This window comes from Grammomys surdaster, unplaced genomic scaffold, assembly GCF_004785775.1.
Source record: "Grammomys surdaster isolate TR1022 unplaced genomic scaffold, NIH_TR_1.0 126115, whole genome shotgun sequence".
Classification (NCBI taxonomy): Eukaryota; Metazoa; Chordata; class Mammalia; order Rodentia; family Muridae; genus Grammomys; species Grammomys surdaster.
Window position 1 is genome coordinate 7605616 of NW_021620923.1, and position 23459 is coordinate 7629074.

At 34.8% G+C, this 23459-nt stretch overlaps 1 protein-coding gene and 1 long non-coding RNA gene across 2 annotated transcripts in view; one reads left to right on the plus strand and one right to left on the minus strand.

Annotated features, from left to right (window-relative positions):
• Cadm2 (cell adhesion molecule 2) overlaps positions 1-23459 on the plus strand; it is a 919498-nt gene that overhangs the window by 724610 nt on the left and 171429 nt on the right. The gene's annotated exons all lie outside the window — the stretch shown is intronic.
• LOC114611538 lies at positions 598-23114 on the minus strand. The gene is made up of 3 exons (XR_003709852.1): positions 23026-23114; positions 1608-1716; positions 598-642 (listed from the first exon to the last, which is right to left on the minus strand). It is a non-coding gene; the product is annotated as an uncharacterized LOC114611538 (long non-coding RNA).

Sequence of the window (23459 nt, forward strand, 5' to 3'; positions counted from 1 at the left end):
CTCTATCTGAGTATCTCTCTTTCTATATCTGGTTTATTTGACTTTGTGTAATGTCCTCAATAAAACTAAAATTCTAACAAATGGAAGAAGTAGATTTTTATTAATATAAACACTATTTATCTTTGTTTATAAATCGATTTTTCTTTTGGGGGGACTTTAATTGTTACTTTTATTTTTTCAAATGGACTGTAAGGGTTCGTGTTTATTTTTCTATTAAGCATTTTACTCATTTACATTTCAAACGATATCGCCCTTCCCGTTACTCCTCCAACAGCTCCTCCATCACATCCCCCCTTTCAACCCCTTCATCCCAACCCCCCTTCCCCCCTCCTCTTTGCCTCTATGAGGGTGCTCATCCACCCATTCACTCACTCCCACCTCTCCCCTCTAGCATTCTTCTTGCTGGGGCATCAGGCTTCCTTCCTCTTCCATTGATTTCAGATAAGGTCATTCTTTCCTACATATGTATCTGGAGCACTGGCTCTTTCCATGTATAATCTATGGTTGGTGGTTTAGTCTCTGGGAGCTTTGGGTGGTCCAGTTAGTTGATATTGTTCTTCTTATGGGGTTGCAATCCTCTTCAGCTTCTTCAGTTCTTCCCCTATCTCTTCCATTGGGCCCTGGGCTCAGTCCCATAGCTGGCTGTAATGTATATATATATATATAACAATGATCAAGTAATAAGATATATTTGGGAGTATAAATATAGAACACCTACTTTCTACATCTTAATACAATTTAAATGGTGGATTTAGATTATATTAGGCTATTTAAATAGTTTTCTGATTCTGTGTTGAGCATCTATTTTGCTAGGTATAATAATATTAATACATAATCATTGTTTTTGTTTGGTCCTATAAGCCCATGATCCAGTTATGACTTATAGTTATACCTCCCTTAAAAACATGGCATGCTGAATTAGCTAGTTAAAAAAAAACAAACAAAAGGAAACAACAAAAAAATGTTCAGTAGTGTCTCATGAAAAAGTTTTCATACTTCTTTTTTAATTCTTGCGGATGTTTTAGGAAAATGATATATTGATCTGTATACATATTGAGGGAATATGTACTTGGCAAACATTGGCATTACTATACCCTGGGTTGAGAAATCATACTCAATCTCTTCAATTGAGGTTTAGTAAATCTCTTTAACTGCTGCTTCATCAATGGCTATTCAAAACTAAGAAATGGAAAGTTTTAGAAACAAACATTGAGCTTCGAATCCCTAATCCCATGCCTTTTTTTCTTTTTTTATAAGTAGCATAGAGAAATTTTACTTTCCCTGTTTTATCTTATGACAGTCACTGGTTTGTCCACTGTGGCCATATGAACATCTATCAGAGAACATTTAACATAAATCATTGATCAAATCAGCTCCTCTGCATCTCCTTCAGTCTACTTCTTCTTTCTGTTGTTTTAGTCATTTGCTATGGAAAAAAGGGAATGGAGGTACAGTGCTTGAAATGTATTTTAAGCTTCAGGGATTACTATAGATACGGCCTTAGAGAAATTAAGTAAACTCTTAACAATTGCAATCTTAGAAATAATGCTAACTGGAATTAATTACTAGCAGAAACATAGTTAAATGAGCTAAGGAATTCAAATTACCCTTGTAGGTGTTTAATATTAAAAAATCCGAGAATATGCTTGCAAACGTATCCACAAGTGTGTAAGTTGTTGAAACTTCTCATGATAGTCCTTTAGTGTCTTCATATCCCTGTGGTAACATTAAGATTAGAATTAAGAAAATATTTCACATTTTTTAAAAATACAGAGCACTAATAGTTTACTCAAGAAGCATGTAGAAAACAATAAACAATTTAATATTTTGTTACATATTTTTGCCTTATTCACAGCCCTTCCTTTTTTAAAATTAATTTATTTTCTCATACATAACATCCCACCTGTGGTTTTCCCCCCCTCAATACTCCTAGCCCCCATCTCCCAACTCCTCCTTCTCCTCCCTCAAATTTTTCTCATTGCATTCCTCTGTTTCCCATCAGAAAAGGGCAGGCTTGGCAGGGATAGCAACCAAACATAGCATATTAAATTCCAGTAAGATTAGGCAGCTCCCTTATCCTAAGGGTGGACAAGACAACCCAATAGGACGATGACTCAGCGGCTAAGAGCATGGGCTGCTCTTCTAGAGGTTCTGAGTTTGATTCCCTGCAACCACATGACGGCTCAATTTAAATTCTTTTTGTTGTTGTTGTTGTTGTTTGTTTTTTTGTTTTTTCTTTTTTCTTTTTTTTATTGGATGTTTTATTTACATTTCATATGTTGTCTCCTTGCCCCATCCTCCACCCACCCAGGAACCCCCTATCCCCTCATCCCTCCTCCTGTTTCTCTGCGGATGTACCCCTACCTACCCCCACCCCACTCCCACCTCCCCACCCTCCAATTCCCACCCCCTGGGGCGTTCAGCCTTCATGAGGCCAAGGATCTCTTCTCCAACCTATGCCCAGCAGGGCCCTCTGCTCTTACGCATACAACTGAAGCCATGAATCCCTCCCTAAGTGCTCCTAGGATGGTGGTTTAGACCCTGGGAGCTGTGGTTGGTTAAACTTCTAAATGTTGTCAAGCATTTAGAGAACAGTTAAAAAATAAAATGTAAGTGCATTGAAAATATCTTCCTGTAGCTCTAATCATTTAGGAGGATATACCATTTCTCTTTCCTTGAATACTTGTGATAAACATTCCAATAGTTGTATTTTGATAGGTTTTAAAATCTGCCCTTCTATCTACATTCTGAAATATGTGAGCAATCACTAAATATAATAACTGCTTCAATTTTATTTGTTTTTGTAAACTCTTTGGCCTTGAGTTGATCACTATTTGTTCTATGCCCAAGGGAAATAATCAAGGCCACCTGTAAGTTGAGCACAGAGGGCATTTTTCATTTAGGAACTTTCAAGAAGCCGTGCCTAGTACTGAGAACCTGTAGGCTAATCAGAATTACAAAACTTCTCATTTCGAATTCTCAGCAAATTTTGCCTCTCCGATTAAGTCAACTTTATCAGAAAGAATTATGAGACTTTTTCTCAGTTACTGATATTCTTCCTAATGTATCCCACGTACCTTGCCATTTATTCTTTTTCCTGGGAAAGAAATTTGCAATTTAATCCCCAAAGTGAATTATAGAGACTATACTTTTGTTCATAACGAGTATCACATATAAACATAACTTATTAGCAGAGTCAGAGTACAGATTTGTGGCTGTGATCCCATTCTTTCTCACACCTTATACTATCATGCCTCACTCTAATTAGGTCTTTTTATGTTGCTCCCTTAGATTTTCTGCGACTCGTTGTATTTCTATTTAATTCCCAGCTATAAAGTACTGTATGTGTTTAATAACCACCAATGACAAAAACATATCTTTTTTTAGTGTTATTCATACTGACATTCCAAATGTCATAACTGAAAGCACATTATCAGCTGGCATTGTCTTGTAGCAAAGGGACTGCAGAATATTGGTAACACCTGCTATTGTATGATCATTTATTGAAAGAGATTTCACAGGCTTTATTGTTGTTGTCATTGTTATTGTTATGATTGTCTAGTTTGGTTTGTTTGGTTTCCCAGGACAGTGACATGATCATCAACAATCAAATAAGTCTAGTAGGCATGATTGTACAAATGACCATTTGCTACTGATATAGATGATTCTTTACTCTCATGAAAGAAATATATTGTGAACACACGAGGCTTCAAGTTCTGTTTTTCCTACTGTCTGCTGACTGTTAATAATAATTAGAGACTTTTAGAGGAAAACTAATCAAGACCTACCAGGTCACGCACTTTTATCAAGAGTCACTAGTTGAGGTCAGGATTAATTTTGTTGCTTTAAATGTGGAAATTACTCCCAATGTCTGGGAGCAGTATGTGGCACCACTTAACTATATGATAAAAAGGGCCTTGAATTTCACTGTATGTGTGTGACATAAAGGATATCTATTTGGAAAGACTTAATGGGCCTGGAATTCAGAGTAATTGAAACTGAATTGGAGTAATTTATGTTGTGTACCGAAGGAGATGGTCAGAGAATCTTCAAAGAATATTTCTTCAGCATGATTCAACATGAATACGCATGTGAAAGTTATCTTCCTATGACATGAAACTCAGCAACAAGGCCTTAATTCCTTTTACATATTTAAAATTTTAGTTGGATACAGTGTGACAGCAATAGAGTCATGTCAGTAGCCAGCTAAATATTTGAGAAAAAAATATAGTTCATATAATAGGCAAAATCATTTCTGGTGACTTCTAACTAAATGAATAAGAATTTGAAATTAATGCATATGTGCATCATAGGAGAGACTGTTAAATGATTTCGCTTTAAAATGAAGGTCTCAGCATCTATCTTGTGAGTTCAATAAACTACAAAACAGCAATAATCTGTATTGAACTGTATTATAAGGAACATTTTATGTTCTAAGATACAATTAAGAAAATCCTTGCTTTAAATGATAAGTTGATGTGAACATGACTTAGTCTATTACGTATATTTAGTTAAATTTTGGGAGTCTGCATTGAATCTGCAAAATTCACTAAATTAAAGGGGCTTAAATATGTAAATGAATAGTGTAGCATGGCCTTGATTCTGAAATCGAAGCCCACCTATGCACTTTTCACTTATCTTTTGTAACAGAAACATTAAAAATATTTCTCCTTTTGTCTTAAATTCTACTAGAAAATTTTGAACAGCTAGCAATTTGAACAGCTAGGCACCTTCTGATGCCACTTTCTGATGACTCAAGGAGTCCATACTATAATGTGGAAAGAATCCACATGAAAGAATAGTGCTTGTTTTCTCCATTTCGCTAAGAAAAGTTATATTGGAGACAGAAAGGACAGCTATATAATCCCTAATACATTTCAAGAAGTATCAAAATGTTTTCTTTGTAGATGGAGAACAGACATCCTTTCTCTAGTACAACTCCACATTTTTCAAAACAGGCCAGTAAGCACACATGATCCTGCTCCTACACCATGGTAAACTGTTGGACTTGTTTTCAACCTAGCACCAGTCATAGGTGTTTGCAGAAATTTTAATTCAGCAGAAGGTGACCAACAGTCATCAAGTTAGTTGGGTCTACCATGAGGCATATTATAATTCAGCTCTCAAAGATGAGAGAAAAATAGAAATTTCTCAAGGTAGCAAGAAGAGATAAGAATAATACCTAATTGGGACCAATTAGCCTGACAGCAGGCTTTTCAATATAGCCCTTACAAGCCAAGAGAAAGCAGCAAGATGTTTCCTCAGTAATGAAGCTCAGAAACTGCCAACCCCAAAGACTGTGCCTAGAAAAACTATTCTTAAGAAGGAAAGGAGATTTAAAGACATTCCAAGTCAAAGTTCCGAGAACGATTCACTATCAGACCTGTTCTACAGAAATGTTTACAGGTAGACATCACACTGAAGAAAGGATACTAATGAGTAAGAGAATATGTTAGAGTATAAACCTACATATGATACTCAGAATGCTTCTCCTAGCATAAATATTGTGTCCAGGCACATATAAATATTGTGTAACTTGAGTATGAAGACTATGAGGTGGAATGATTAAAACAGTGGGAAAATTAATCAAGGCAAAGGTAAGAATTTAGACTGATAAAGTGAGACTTCAAATTGAGGCCTGAAATTGACTGTAAATTTAATAAATTCAGCCAAAAGTTTTCTCAGTTTGTTTGTAATCTTTCAGTTCAAATATTTGAAATCATATTTTGTCAATACTAGTTTAAAACACATGATGATAATCTGATGATTTTTTATGTCTCAAAATAGTCACAAAGCAGCAATCTATTACGAATAGACCAAGATTCAAAACAAAAAAAATCAAATCACTACTGAAAAAAATTACCTAACCACAAAGATAGGCTTGTAGTGAGCCAAAAATCCAATAAGACTATAAATCAAGGTGCCTTGGATTTATATTAATACTATTTTAGTTAGGGTTTCTGTTCTGTAAATGGATACCATTACCATGGAAACTCGTATAATGGAAAACATTTAATTAGGACTGGCTTGCAGATCCAGAGACTTAGTCCATTATCATGTTGAGAAATATGACAGCATGAAGCCCAACATGGTGCTGGAAAAGGAGCTGAATGTTCTACATCTTTATCTTCAGGCAGTGGGAGGAGACTGGGCATAGCTTCAAAATATAAGATCTTAAAGCTCACTCCAACAGTGACATACCTTCTCCAGCAAGGCTATACCTATTCCAAAAAGACCACACCCACTAATAGTACAACTCCCTATGGGCCAAGCATTCCAACACTGGGTCTACAGGGGCTGTTCCTTTTCAAACTACCATTCCCTATGGATTATCAGTTTGAATGCAAATTCATTGCCTTCCCTAATTATTTAAAGTCATTGAATATTGTAATAACAAAGATTATTCATTGGTTTACACATCAATGTTCCTAATGAAAATATATGACTTCACCTCTGATAATGGACATATATGAAAGAGAAGGGCTTAAGTAAGATGTCCAATCTTCTCTCCAAAAGGTGACACCAGCAACATTTCAATCAGCTAAAAGCAATACGTGATCTATAGCAGAGAAGAATAACGACAAAGGTCATCCATTACACAGTGAAGTGAGAGGAAAGCAACACATTTGAATATAGAGGCACCTGATATCAGACATCCAAATATAGAAAGGAAATATTTATAGACTGTGAGAGAAGGAGAGAGAGAGAGGACAGACAGACTGACAGACAGACAGACTGACCAACAAACAGATAGATGACAGACATATTGACAAAAGTAGTAGGAAACATTTAACAAAGTGACAGCAAAATTCAGGTCATGAAGACAGAAAACACCAAGGAAATGGTGGAGACATCACCCAGTAGAGCACAGTGATCTAATTGACTTCTGCAAAGCTTTCTGTGCAGTAATTGAAGATCCCACATTCTTCTCAACAAGACTTGACACACTGTATACTATTAACCACAACCGTTTGAGCAATTGATGGATCAAGACAGACACAGGAGAAGAGACTGATCACTAGACACTAAATTAGAGTTAACTAGGATCCAGGACTATAGTGCACTATTGTACAATAAAGTGGATGGTTATACACTGAACATTTAAAAAAAATCTAGAAAAAGGCAATCTGTTTTTATCAAAATTTGTATATAAACAATGAAAAGCTTTATTCTTATGTAAACATTAAAAATATTCACTATTTCTTGAATAAGTGAGATTTTGTTCCTTTTGTATCAGTTAAAATGAATTTACATGAAGTAAAAGAAGGAATACAATTCTCAGAAGTAAAATGATGATTTAAAAAATTTAAAATAGCAGTTGTACCAAAGCTAGAAAAAAATTATTCAAGCCTAACATCATAGCCTACTCAAGAGGAAGTATAACAGAAAAGAAATATATTCTAGTAATTATGTGTATCCAAAAATCTCAAAGTTTCCTATTAGAAGATTAAAATCAGTGATGGATTGTTCAAACTTTCATACCCCAGATCATTTTCTGCTGTGCCTCAGTATCACCAGTGAGTGGGTTAAATAACACAGACAAGGCTGGGGAGGAAGTGTGTAGTATAATACTTGCCTCACAAACATGAGAACTTGAGTTCAGTGCCCAGGACCCACATGAAAAAAAATCAATAAGTAAAGGCAGGTACGTTGGGTTATGCTTGGAAATCCAGATAAGAAGATGGAGTGAGCTTATCATGATTGGGCCTGGTGCTTCCCAGGTGGCCTTGTAAGTTTAATTTTTGAGTTCTAGGTCCTATAAGAAGTCCTGTCTTAAAAGCAGAAGGCATATGGCACCTAAGGAAGAGATCTGAGATTGACCTCTTACCTTCATGTAAATATGTTCACACACATGAATGTGTATACATTACACATACACACACACACAGACACACATAGACATATACACACAGACACACAGTGCACACACACACACACACACACAAATAATTTACAGATACATAAAGCTTAGTTCATGAGAGGAAGTTAATGATATGTTGCATTCTGGATTCTGCAATAGTATTTGAAAAAGCCCATGGTTAGTTGAAATTTTAGGCCAGTATGAAAATTATTTTAATAAGTTATTTCTTATCAGCTCTGAGGAGTGTTTTTATACATTTATAATACATAAGATACAGGCTGTGTGCTCATTTCTTTATTTACCTTTGCCTAGTCTTAGTAATAGAATAGAAAAAGCATTATTGCTATGATTGATGTGTCAAAGTTGAGCCAGAGGGGAATAAACCATATTTGCCTTTAAGGAAAGTTAACAGCTCAGAAACCACAATGGAAATGATAGACTCCTACTGTAAATTCACTAGTGGTGCTTGCTAAAATTTTAGATGCCTCTTATTAACCCCGATCTACAAAAGCAGAACCACTGGATGAGTCCCAAGCATGTATTTAAACAATCTCCTCTTTGGAGCATGAGCACATGGACCTTGAGGAGCCATGGTCTAGACCCAGATCTTCTGGCTCACAGCTATTCCTTCCAAAAGCAAATGTAACAGTGCATAGTAAAAGAACCCTAACTAACAAGACTTAGGACTTGGGGACTGTGATTCACATGTAGCACTTGTATAGGAAGTGTCAAAATGTTCCCAGTGACACCCACACTCCAATGCCCTTACAGGTTGAGTTTTTTTCTCTTTTTACTCTGCTGTACTAGCTGCTTCCACCCTCAATCACTTCTGAAATAGCATAACACCTTCCACAATCAGTTAAAACAATCATTCTTTCATTATGCATAAAGTGCTATTTTTATGTAATTTTGACTCCTGCTCCTTTTGTACTACTTTTAATTACTCATTGTGTATTTATTTTCTCCCCGTGCCTAGATCACATGAAAACAAAAATCTAACAGCACCTAATGAGAAGGCATAAAAACATGTTGGAATGTGTGCCCTACCCTACCCCCACTTTTTTGCCCTGTTTTAATTCTGAGTTAATTGTGCTGCACTTCTTTTTAACCCTTCCTATTGGAGCGCAGTGAGTGCCCTTTACATAAATAAATACAGCATTTAACTTGTCTGTTTTATTGATTATGAAGATGAAGGGAGCTGAAAGTGAGGGAGAAAAAGGCAATGACATCCTTTAGTGGCAAACGTGGATGGTAGGAACACTAGCTTAAATCAAAAGGAAAGCATCAGTATCCTATTTCCTTATGTTACTCACTCAGGAAAAACACTGAATGTAGATCCTGTATCCTAGACTAAGTCAATAGCTATATGTTCTTACAGATTTTTATAAAATAGTTTATTTAATTAAAAAATAACTATGGTAAAATTGCCACCTGAGAGGTGCACGTAACTGTGCATCATAGAGGAGGGACAAGGAGAGGGGTCACTTACGAATCTTATGTTGGCCACGTAGACATTATCAACCTGAAGCAAGATAGTATTAGAAACTGCATTTCAAACAGCTCTTTACCTCAAAGGAATATAATGATTTATTCTGGAGTTCACAGGAGTAGATGTAACCCAAAGACATATAGTCAGGTTTTCCAACTCTAAACTCCAACATGGAAGCAATTTGATGAAGGTCTACAGTAACAAAACAAAGAAAGTCATTAATCAAAACAACTTTCTGGTACAGTGGTGGGTACATCAGAGATAGTGATGTAAGATAGGGAAATTTCTTCTAGGGGCCTCAACGCTGTCTTAGGGCATTGTTAGCTTTTGAGTTGGTAAAAAATCATGAACTACTAAGTCAAGAATGGGTTTTATTCTATCAAACACAGAATGTCAGTATCACTGCAGACATGAGCAAAGAGTGACTGCTGGTACGGTGATGATGGATAAAACTAGCCCAGTAAATAAGGCACTGGACCAGAATCATTCCAACCCCTCCACACCACTGCAGTTCTTATCACATCATCTTTGAAGGCACAGCTGATTTCCAGGAATTCTCATTTTTAATTCATATGTAATATGAAATTACATCCCCTCTCAGCCTTTCCCCTTTAATTATGTGAATTTCATTCCACACGTGTCCTCCACTGACAGCCATGTCTTTTCAGTTCAATAAATGTTATCAAGTATTCTTTGACCGTTCCTATTGCATCAACCTTAATTAGCTTTTGATTACTGTTAATTTCACAGCATTTTCCCTTTAATAAGTTGCACCAAAAATGCTTTCATTTCTGTAGCAGCAAGTTTAATTAGTTTTTGAGGCTTGTTTCGCTTTTGCTTCCCATTTTTAGGGAGAAATGTCAACACCCCTTTCTTTGTTTCTGAAAGAATAAACACTTCTTCCAACTTACTGTTAACCAGGCCCTCTCACCTCAGACCTCTAATTCTAGAGCATAGTTTATTGCTTCCTAATCATTTACAAGAGGAATGTGTTCATATTCCCAAGTAATTACATTTCATTCTGACTATTTAAAATATATGATACAACTAATTTTTATTTTTAGATAGGCCAAATGACTTAACAATGAAGATTCTAACTGGTCAGTCAATCTAGTGTAGTGACTATATTAAACTTTGTGCCCTAAATGACCTGACGCATCATGACGCACTTATTTTCACTGAGATCTCTGAGACCTTGGCACAGATTGTCTTGGTGAACCAAACAGTGATTCACAATATCCCTTATGATAAAATTGCATGCAAACTGCTTTTAAAATTTTAAAATAATGGGCACAATTGCTGGACATAAGATACATTTTTAATTTATACTTAAAAGTGTGATCATTATTATCACTATATTATATAAAATAGCATACCAGATATAATTCAATACATATTATATAAATTATTAGGCAAGACAACGCTTATAAAATTAAACTCTGACATTTATTTATGTGGATTGACCAATTAACAACACATATATAAAGATTTAAGACTTTCAATATCTTAGCACCAGAAAAAAAATGAATAAAGAACTGTGCACACAGTTCATATAGTAGCGATAGATAACCTCTTGCATGTAGCTTTTGCTACCCTGCCTAAGCTCTGGCTGGTCCTTGCTACCAGTCCCTCCCAGAGAATTTTGGATCTGCGGATGTAAAACAGAAACACACACACACACACAATTGTTCATTTTCAACTTGCCTTCTTGGCTCATCTCTTGGGTGCCTCAATCTACCTCAGCTAGAGTGCCCTTTCCAGTACTCCTAGCTCAGCATCCTAAGTCTGCACACGACTTCTGTTGCTCTGCTGCCTTCAGTCCCAGATTAATATCCTCAACATTCTGCTTGTAGATGTGCCCTGTGGCCTGTGACCGCTCTGCACAAGATCTCAAATGGCTGGTTGGCTCTGTTCCCTCCAAAGCATAGTGAAAAATCTTTTTCTCCTCTCCTTGAGTCTCCAGTTTGCCTGTGGGGACCCAGAAGTCCCGCCTATTCCTTCTTCCCAGCAATTGGTCCATGGCAGATTTACTGATAGATCAAGAACCAATTGGAGAACAGAACCTTAGCATCAGAGCCATCCCTACAGATATCGTTTAGATACCAGCAAATCTGAATGTATTTATAGTAGCCAGCATTACAATTCACATTGTGACATCATAAGGGAATATCCAATATGTCAATAGGATTGGCCTTCAGCTGAAGCAAAGGAAATGCTTAATTATGGAGTGGATTAAACTCAATATTATTATTATCACAGTATTGAAAATTGCGAAGCCCAGAATTGAGTGTTACAGGTAATGACTCAGACTTGAAAGCCATTTCCTGGTCAACTGTAAAATTCAAGGGTTGGTAGGGAGGAGGGAGAGAACTAGGGAACTAAAAGAGCTGCAAAGAAGAAAGTGGAGCACAAGCTCAAAACTACATGGGTTTTGGACAGCTTGTTAAAAAAATGTAAATATTGACACCTAATGGAGGCAAAGTTCATCTAGACATATTCTTTTCCAGAGGTTGACTTGATGAGCATGTTGTTTTTTTCTAAAAGTTCATCAGTAATTTTATAATTAGTGATATAAAAGCTTTCCACGTGGAAGGGCAGGGCATGCTCCCTGTACTTGGTCCTGATGATAACTTAACAGTCATGTTCTGACTCTATCCAATCATTGCACTGCTTGATGAGGTAAGGCAATACATAACTAATGAGGTTCAAATGCATTAGTGAGGTTTAAATAACATATACACGTTTAAACTAACATCTCTATTACTGCACAGCTATAAAATTATTATATAGTCTCAGAGGTGCCAGCATCTAAACTCTACCCTCATTTCATATTGACAGAGAATTGTAAAATTTACCGTGCCTTTCTTGTTCAAATGTCTACACTTCTATAATTCACTAATATACACTTATGAAGAAGCCCACTTATTATTGTCAGGAAAATTTCAGGGCTTCTTGCTTGTGAAATCATAGTTTCTGCCTTGTAGCTAATTTTAATGTATGTTTATTTTCTGTAATAAACCCTATCAAACACACATTGCTTGTATGTTATGCCTCTTACATTTTTTCATATTTAATTGCTTTAATCCATACATATTTGCAATCCTGCAGCTGCAGCAGAGGTTAAAAACTCTACCAAGGAAACATTCACGATGCACCCTCATGATTAGTTCCTCTGCGTATTGCTCCAGAGAAAAACAAATTAGTGGGAGAAGGAAAATCTGTTCTGGGAAGTCCCTCACTGCTAGTGTAATGACCTAGCCCCACAAGAGGATTGAATAGAATAGATTCATTGTGGCTTCCCAAATGGCTGTAGCTCGGAATCTCTGGAGATGAGGAACCAAGCCAGAGCGATAGAGAAAATAAAATGTTCTGCTTGAATGCAAGTTATATTTGCCCGTTTTCCACAACCTTCTATTTTAAAAATGCTGCCATTTCATACCAGGACACCTGCTATTTTTTTTCAGTGCTTTGTGGGAAAACTAGACTTAAATCAATGAGCTCTATTTTCTTGGGTCAACTAATTTCCCTCTTCTCACTTAAATCCCTCTGAAATCTAAATTTCTTTCTGAAGGCTGTCCTAAAGATAAGGCACTGATGTCTGTCTTCTGGCCAAGATCAAGAAGGTTCTGGCCACTTTCTCTCATCCTCTTCTTAGCAGAGCACAGTTAAGAGATGAAAATGAGAGAGGTTGCACTGTGTGTTTTTATTTGACTCTCCGCAAGTTACTATTTTGTCCTTCTGTTTTTCTGTTTATATTACTTGGCTTTTACTGTTAAGATCTTGTAGAATCAGGTCTGTGATGTGCAAATGATCACGGATTGATACATTTAGGTATAAGATTTATAAGCTTGTAGACTGTACACAAAAGTGATTTAGCATTGATCTCTGCATTAAATGACAGGTTAAAAATAGAGAATAGATACCAATTATGAGTATTCATATGATAGCCACTTCACAGATGCTATCTGTAATAGAAATAAGTGGATAATTATAGTTATATACCATTAGTGTCTGTGTATATTTGTATTAAAATTAGTAAAAGTAATTTATAAAACTGTGTTTAAATATTTAGCATTATTCGAGTTTACAACATTCTAGGAATATCTTTGAGGAAATAGATTTGGAATAGCATGGCAAAATAAGCAAATTAAAACATTCTAGAATCATCTTTAAATTATGATTTTCATACTGAGAACTTTTTTTGATTTGAAGTAGTCTTTCTATATCTCCCTTCCTGATCTCAAATGCATTGCAATCCTCTGGCTTTAAACTTCTTTGTACATTCTTAACTGCCTTACGTACACAATCTCAATAGTAGAGTCACTGGTTTTTACCTACAATCATGGGTAACTATCTTTTGTGATAATGTAAAATGATAGTTATACATTTAAAATTAGTAGCCAATTTTTATATTTAAAATGTAATTTAATAAAAATGAAATGTAATAAAAATAATTTGTTTCCAATAATAATTTATTTTTGGTTTCCTAACTGTTCTATTATCTTGACTTTTCCAAAGTAATACATATGGACTATGACTTCCTCTCATCAGTTTAATTAAATAAGGATAAACTAACCTGAATACTCTTAAAGAGAGGGAAGTGTTTACTGTGCATGAGATTATCATTAATGAACATTTAAGCTGGTTCTCTTTCCACATTCTCAGCAGTACAACTGAAGATCAGCTCAATGTTCCTGGTAAACAACAGAAGCCAAAACACCAGGTGGGGTGGGGGGACTCTAAAGCCAATATTCTCCCTAACTGCCCAAGTGTGATCGGGGGAGAGTGGCTATTATAAATCGATGGCATGAACACATTAGTGGTGTTTGTGTGTGTGTGTGTGTGTGTGTGTGTGTGTGTGTGTGTAATTAATACAGGAAAAAAAGCTTAGTTCAGCTGTTGTTTATGTGTAACTATTCAGGAATTCAGGAACTGCAGGTTTTTTAAAAACTTAGATTCTGTTCAAAGAGCCAAGGATGCATTTCAGATTCAGACATAGTTGCAAAATCACTGGTCAAGCACTGAAGCTTTTGAAATTCTACTATCCTGTAGGCTTTAATTACAAATAGCCCCATAAGGTTTGGACAGGAATACTTGTGATAATTCAGCTTGTGGGGTTTCATTCAGAGAAAGTTTTTCATTTCACAAAATGACAAGCAGTTGGTAAAGCACTTTTGAATTTGTCATTCTAAAGAAAGTTATGTATATTTTGATGTCCTTTGATTCTTTTTAACTATTCTACTTTAATTTTATCTTCTGGATAAAAGATAAACATAATTTATTTAAATAAAAAATGGAAGCCACTGAAAGTATGAATGGTATCTTGTTAGCCTACCTTAAGGGTTCACATCACGTTCCTGAAATGGAAGTGTATCGAAAAAATGGGAAATGTTGCAAAGAAAACAATTTATGTTTCTGATCAGTTATACCTGGCACAAGATCACTGATGAACTTTCTGAATTATGAAATCTTTTTGTCAATGATGAATACTAATTTTACTTCTCATATACTGCTATAAAATAATGTATATTATAAAAAATACAAATTATATGAACCAAAGCTAAAAATTTTAATATTTCTGTAATATTAGCATACTAATTATTCAAAAATATATGTATTATATATAATTCTAATATCTGAATGTGCATGCTTAAATTTTTTGGGGTATTACTATTGTTAAAATTTTGTAGTACTCTTGTTTTTCATATCCTTTTGGATTAATTTGTACCAGAATTAAATCAAGACACCACTTGATTCTTAGGACTTTGTTCCAGAAGCTCTTAGGTAGTGTGGAGGAAAGAAACAGACCAGTGGAATGAGACGGATGATTAGAGATCTACTGACTTCCTGACAAGTATGGTTTCCATGTGTACACTATTCTTAGTGATGGGATTCATCTTCTTTCCTTCTTCAACTGTATGCACTGTAGGTCAGCTATCAGCTTTTTTCACATAAAGTGTTTGAGCTATTCTTATAAGAACCTGTTGTGTTTTCAAATTTATGAAAAGTCTATTTATGTCGAAGTGGTTTGTTACTAAGGAAACTGCACATTTCTGTCTCATCATAGTGACCAGGTAATTCCCAAAACTACATTAGAAATTTTCAGCCAAGTTAATAATACAGTGACATTTAGTGAAGGCCCTGTGAGATATGTGAAGCAGCCCAACAGGTGTTATTAATTTTACAAACATTCATAATCCATCTCTAATGATATATGACAAAAATATACATGAAGGATAGTTTATAAAAAATAACAAGGAACATAATTACTTTTAGATCTTCACAGGATACAAAGATCAATCTTTACTTTTGCTCTAGACTCATGCTATCCACTCGGTATCAAGAAGTTTTTTAGTGGGGGTGGGAATATGTTTATCTAGACAACATTGGTTTCTACCTATTGTTCACTGAATGGAGGATTCAAAATCAAAGGAATAAATAATAAGGAGTTCCTTGGGGAGAATCAGATCAAATGACAAATCATGTAATGTGGGTAGTCTTCTCACAGGGACTTCACTAAATGTCACTTCTTAGTTCAATATAAGCTGGACTAAAGATCCTGAATATATGACAAAAATTCAAAGTAGTGATTTTAATTCCTTGTTTGTTCAAGATAGAATTTCTTTAAATTCTTATTTTCCCTTACTTTAAATTTCAACTTCTCTGTTTAGAAAAGTGAGCATCAAGTCATTTATTGAATCATTGGAAGATATCTAAACATGGGCTACACTCTAAAAACATGCTCCATGACAGTGTTTTACATGTCATATCTAAACATATCAAAACTATATTTCTATAAAAATTTGGGAAACAGTCTATGAAGGAAATGCTTGGTTACCATGTTTTCACTTCTGTTGGACATCCACACTTTCAGTAAAGCAAAATTAAACCAAGATTGAAGGTGATGTGCATATTTTCACTTGAATCATTGTTTTCTCCAATGAGGTGACAGCACAGCTCACAGTCCATGTCACATGAGTTCATGGTTATGTGGAGATCCTCAAAGTTAATAGAACTTCTCGAGTCTGCAGCCATAGTCTCAGGGATAAGAATATTTTGAATTTCCAAGTTATAATATATTCTACCCCAATACATTAATATTCAGAACACTTCTAATATCATATTGATAACAAAGGTGTTGAGACCGATAGTAGCACTTTACCAACCTGTGAAGAGTGGCCACTCTGGCACAATAACGTACACATGATTTAACTTGTAAACTCACTTTCCCTAAGAAAGTGGAGAAAACTTTGAAGTAACAACAACAACAAAAACAAGCACTGATGTACTTTCCAGGAATCTAATAACTTTATATCTTTATGAATCTCAGGCAATGCAATGTGTTAAGTGACATGGTATCCTCCAACTTACTGAGATAGCAAAGGATTCTACATGCACACTGCTACTCAGGAGGCTTTCAGAAAAGCAAGCACATGGAAGTTAGCTGTCGAGAAGTTCAGAAGTATTTCTTTAGGAAAATGATCCTTTGAATAGTAGTAAATCATATTCCTAAAACTTTAAAATCTGTGGGAGAAATATTGTTTCAACAATAAAACATCTCATCTTTCTTCTGATTACTTTTAGGTTTCCTGTAGAGTACTGTTGGAACAGTAGACAATGTTGAGAGGTTTAGCTGAACAGAAGTATGGGGATCCAATATCATATTATTGAAGTTAAAGAAAATAAAAATCCAGCCAGAATCTCACAAACAACTACAGTATCATACTTTAAATACACTTGGTGCCACAACCTCTTGGGAGTAAAAGTTTAGATTACTGATTATTTTCTATTCAGATATATAAATATGTTTCTTTTCCTGCTTTGGCTCAATCAGTTTATTTCACTAATTATCCTTCATTATTACATTTATGTATCTATTTATTTATTCAATTTGTATGTGTGTATATGTGTGTGTGCATGGTATGTGAATGTTTATGTGTGTTTATGTGTGTGTATGCATGGTGTGTGTGTGTCTGTGTGTGTGTGTGTGTGTGTGTGTACACATGATGCTGTGAATGTCAATGTACACCATGGTATCCATATGAAGATCTGCAAATAACTTGCAAACATCACATTTCTTATTCTACTCTATGGTTCCCAAGAATGAAACTCACATAATGAAACTTGAAACAAATGCCTTCACCCGATGAGTTATTGCCAGCACACTTATTAAAGTATTTTCATTTTAGAATGTCCTATGCTACTGAATTAGTAATTGATTAAAATCAAGTTAAACATGTAATTGCAACCTTGTTTAATTTTCTTCACAGAATCAATACATTTTCTTTACATTTAGTAGTTTTTCTCTTTTCACATACACTCCTAAAAAAGGAATTTTCTAGATCTGTAGCTGTTTTTCTTTCAAATTATTTTTCTAATTATATATTACTAGGTCCTTATAGCAATAACATATCTAGAATGTCCAAAAGTAATGAGAAAATGAAAAAACACGAAAGTTATTCTTAGTCACCATTCTACTGCTGTGTAAACATCATCACCGAGGCAACTCTTACAAAGGAGAGAGTTTAATTGGAGTTTACAGTTTTTGAGGATCAGGCTTTGTCATTATGGTGGAGGGCTTGGTAGCATGGAGATAAATATCATGCTAGAGAGGTGGTTGGATTACATCCTGATCCACAGCAGAGAGGAAGAGAAATCCTGGACCTCGGTTGGGATTCAAAGCCTCCCCACCTTGGCACACTTCCTCCAACCAGCCCACATCTCTACATCCTTCCAATCATTTCAAGTAGATCTATTATGTAGTGATAAAGCAGTCAAAAATGTTAGCCTATAGAAGCCATTATAATTCAAGCCGTCACAAGTATATAGTATGCATGATACTTCTATCAAAAAATATAGATTTTCATTGTATGTAACAGTAAATATATTAACTTCTGTACTATGTGTCTACATATGAATGTGAGCCTCATACATGAGTATCAACCCTCTATCCCAAATACACAGCAGTAGAATTTTCAGAATATTAAATGAGTATAATGAGTTGGGGTGCTTGTTTGTATATTCTTTCATTCTTTTATTGTGTTAACATTCCTGGTCATTATTTTCTGCAGATGTTCTGAAATAAGGCATATATACAAAAATTTAGAAAATATAGTGTTTAAGAGAATACAAAAAATTAAACACTCGACACCAATCTCAGATCTTATACAGTCTCTCACAAAGATGGGTGAATGCACAAATATTTCAGTATGGGTTTCAGTAATTGGCATTAGTTTAACAGAAAATTATTTCACCTCAAGATACTACCGAGAAATATTAAAAATGTATGAAAAGGTAGTTGTATATTTACTATGCATTCAGTTAGTTATTCCCAAGTATTTCTTTATCTTGGTAAAAATAAAACAGAATGTCTAATGCAGACGAAGTGGATTAAGAAGGGATGATATGGCAGAAAGATGAAAGTCCTGAGGCTCTATCTGCTCAAAAAGGACTGAATGGATCACTTCCTTGTGCCTGTCAGTCACAGTAGAACAACTTATAAAATAAACAAATGTCAAGGTAAAGGCAAACACTGGCTACACGGCTGCTCAATCTTCTGGTCTATTTTAATGTCACTTCTGTGTCATAAATTGTGTCCTCTTTCTCTGTTCCTTCAAAGATGCTTATCTTATATTTATCAACTCTACACTATTTTATTTTGCAGAAATTATATACTGCTCTTCAATTGACTCAAGGTCTACTTAAAGTATGCTTTATAGTAATGCTTTGGGCAACCATTGTGGATTCAGATATTTCTTTGAGAGTGTTTGTCTCTGCTTGGCCTGCTGTAAATCTTTAGGGATTGGGGTTAGTCACTAAATTTTCCATGCTAGCCTGAACTAATATTTGCTTTTTTTTCCCACCACTTTGTTTCATAGACCTGAAAACACCTTAGCAAAAAAAAATTTAAGAACCTCTTATAGGTGGAGCTTAATTCTTATTTGATTAACTTTAGTCTCCCCAGTCCATGATTTTGCTTTTGTGATTACAGCTAGGTATTGTCAACGTTAGTCCAAAATGCTATATGCAAATTTATAAATAAACAATTGGTTAATTTGAAATTCTGTCCTATTTTTAGTAGCATGATGAAATACTGTGATGTTTTGCTCCATCTCTCACATGATATGAACCATATGAACCATAATACGTCCATTATAGACTATACATTAGTTAATCACTAAGAGCTACCTCAGTTTCAAGGAACTGAGTATTGCATTGCTTATCTTCAAGTAGGTATTACTTAGGTTGATAATAACCCTAGGAACAAGAGCTAATTTAAGCATTAGGAACATGCCAAAAAGAACCTATAAAGAATATTCTTTAAATGAAAAAGTTAATGTTATTAATAACGAAAATATATACTGATATTGCTACAGTCTATAGTCAAAATGAGTAGGGAAAGTTGTCACTAGCTAAAGAGATCCATACTATGCATGATTCAAGACATACATTAGGGATGGTTAGATGTTGGAATACTTTTGAAATCAATTTTACATTGCTGTATCAAAATACTTGAGAAAACGAGAGGAAAATATATCCTTTGGCTCAGGGTTTTAGTTTCCACTCTGATTTTCTGAATATGTTGCTCTATGATTTGGGATCAAGAACAGTACCTTTGGTAGCGGGAATGTGTTATAAATGTTGTTTGCTCTTCATCTCTTAGAAATGAAAGGAGGGAGCTGGTATGAACTGCTAAACTAAGCATGACCCCAGTGACTGACTTCCTTAAAACCTGCTATCTTCAGCACATACCAATAATAATATTTAATTACTATATGCACATGGAAAAATCTATTACTCTGGTCAAGTGCCATATAATCCAACCACCTTTCAAAAACTGGAAATGGACCGGATGCAGACCAAACCTCTAGTGGTGAGAGTGTTCTTTACTTACAAACCGTTACGAACATACCATTTATACATAAGGAGGAATCATTGTGTTTCTCTATTTAACAGGCATTATGTATATTGTGCTTACAGCATAAACCTCAAAGTGCTCCCCTTCCTGTGGATTTTTCTATTATATAATCAGTATTTTATAGAACAGGCAGAAACATTTCAGTCAGGTCTGATGAAAACAAAATTATGCTCAGATTAATTTATGTAATGAAATAAATAGAATTAGCTGCCTACTCTCTGCTACAGTTGGAGTCTGGAGGACAGTTGTGACAGTTTGAAATTGTTTATGATGATTAATTGAAATAGAAGTAGGATGGTGTGGATTTCTTCTAGGGACACCTTCTCAGTCAGAGTGATCTTGCTTACAATGCTCACGGTTGTTCTGGTCTTTGTCTTTTCATGTGAATTCTTTAATAAACAGGGTGAAAGTTTAGCCATTTCCTACATTCCAAGATTAGAATATAATTTATGAATACTCTTCAGAACTAGAGAGTTTTTACTAAAACTCTCTAAATTTATCTCACTTTAAAAACTATGAAAAAATATGGATTGCTATTCTACCATCATAGATGTTTTATATCTCTTGAAAGTTTAACTTTCAGTGTAAGCACAAAGTAACGTGAATCACTGACAATCAATATAGTACTATCAAAGGTGTCATCAAGCTAGAGGCTGTCCTCAGGGTGGGGTTGTATCTCTGAAAAGGAAATTTAACTGAGACCAAACAGGGAGACACATAACAGCTGAAGTCGAAGCATGGTAGAGGCAGGCTGAGTAATAAACAGAATTAGACAGAATTGAAAGGGATTTTGGAGATAGACTCCATAAAATTTGTATTGACAAGAGATGAAAAGAAAAGATATCAAGAATTTCTATAGAGCCAAATAGAAGCACAGGCATTCCAACTCGGTGAGGTAATGAAAAATGGAAGAAAACAGATGTGTGCAGAGAAGGGGGCTAGATGTAAACAAAGCTGGGAGTATAAGTCATTTATTTTGGATGTCTAAGTTTAAGATTCCTGACAATGTCACATCACTACATGAATCTGACTCTCACATGCACAAATACAATAGCCTTGAAAATGACCATGCTTTCTGTCTGTATGTAATTTTTCTAACATCCTGCACTAAGTTGAATTTTCATTTTCTCTATCCACAGAGCAATGAATGCTTGCCGTATTGGTTTACTTATTAAATATACTATTCCTATACTGCCTGCTTTAACCTTCCTGAGTGCTTTAGTGAAAATAAAATATGATTCCCATAACAGTCCTAAATGCATAAGAGGCACTGAGTAAATGTTCTTTGCGTGCATGAATGAAGGAATGGATAAATGGATTACAGACTTCAATGAGACATGCATATTCTCTTTTCTTTCATCAAAAGTCTGATAAAAGATTTCAGACAAGCATCTATTTTCATCTATTTTTTCTATAATGTGTAACAGTCTAATGGGCATTAAATAAATACTAATTGATGCATGGATATTAAAGAAAGACATAGTGCTTTGACTGAACATGTACAGAATTCATCTGCAAAACAATAATTTAAAAAATGAAATTCTTTCAGAAATGTTAAAAATGCATCAATATACAGGAATAGGGGCAAGGATATAGAGTAATGAGGGTAATACAAATATATATAGTGGCCTTGTTGAAGCATTACAAAAGGAACAGGATTGTGGCATGATCTCTACATTAAAACCGTGGTTTGTGACATTTGTTACAGCTAAAAGAAGCTAGCAATCATTGCAGGTTGTATATAGATGAAACCAGACATTGTATGCTATTCTTTCATGTACACATCAGCTATGCTGTTGCTGTGTTCTTTCATATACTCTACTTGGTACCTAGCATCTAATGAAAACTTGCTTTTCTTTTCTTTGATTTTCTTTTATGTGCTTGTGTGTGTGTGTGTGTGTGTGTGTGTCTGTGTGTCTGTGTGTGTCTGTGTGTATATGCACACTAAGGTTAAGTAAATTCATGGCTGTATAATACCATTAACTATTCTTTTCTGATTAAGAAAACCAGAATTTATATAAACACAATCTTTTTTTTTTAATTTTTTTTAATAGTTTTTAAGATTTATTTATTTATTTATTTATTTATTATATGTAAGTACACTGTAGCTGTCTTCAGACACCCATATGAGGGCATCAGATCTCATTACAGATGGTTGTGAGCCACCATGTGGTTGCTGGGATTTGAACTCATGACCTCTAGAAGAGCAGTCAGTGCTCTTAACCACTGAGCCGTCTCTCCAGCCCATAAACACAATCTTAAACATTTAAGATTTTAAAAATTATAAGAATCCCAAATATGGTACAATACCTAAATAAAGGTAACAGCTTTTATTAAAAACCAGCTGGGGCCAGTAACTTTAATTTTAAAAAAAAGTCTTAAAAATGGCCTTTCTCTGCCAGCACTGTCATTAACACATTAGTAGTAATTAAAACCATAAGTGGAAGTTCTAGATGACTATGCAGCTGAAAAAGAGCAATTAAGCATCCAGGGCAGGAAGGAATTTACATTTTCTACATAATCAATTGTGGAGATATTAAAATAGGCATTGGAGACCATAAGGAGTAGTAGCATAAGCAACAAAAAATAAATAATAAAGGAGACAGAAAATAAAATAATGAGAAACAGAACATTTATTCATTTTCAATATTCCTACTTTTACATTTTTCATGAATAGAAGAGTATAAGTTACTCAGCAAATACATTAAATACTTAATATTATAAAATTATAAAACATAAACTAGGTAATTCTCTTACCCTCATGGTTTATTAAATTGCCAGAATTGTTCAGAAAAAATGCTTCTGACTTGTATGGTTACTTCCCTTTTATCCCAATTCTGAAATATGTAATGTGCCTAAATAAAGAAAACAAGAAAGTGTAATTCTTTTGAAACATAAAATACTTTCTCAATGGAAACAAAGTTCGGATATGTTGTGATTTAAAGAAATGATATATGTGCATGGAAATATATGTGTGAGAAGATGCACAGCCATGTATTTATTCAGCATTTTAATAGAATGTCAAAATGAATGTGACACTAAAACAACACATGGTGTTGTTATTAAGGAGAAATAACATAGTGTCCCTAAAGTCCAATTGTAGGAACAAAGAGAAAAGATGATTCTTGGGACATTGTTCTTAGATGGATTTTTACTGAACCACCCTCTTCCTCTGTGGTTGGTAGATATTA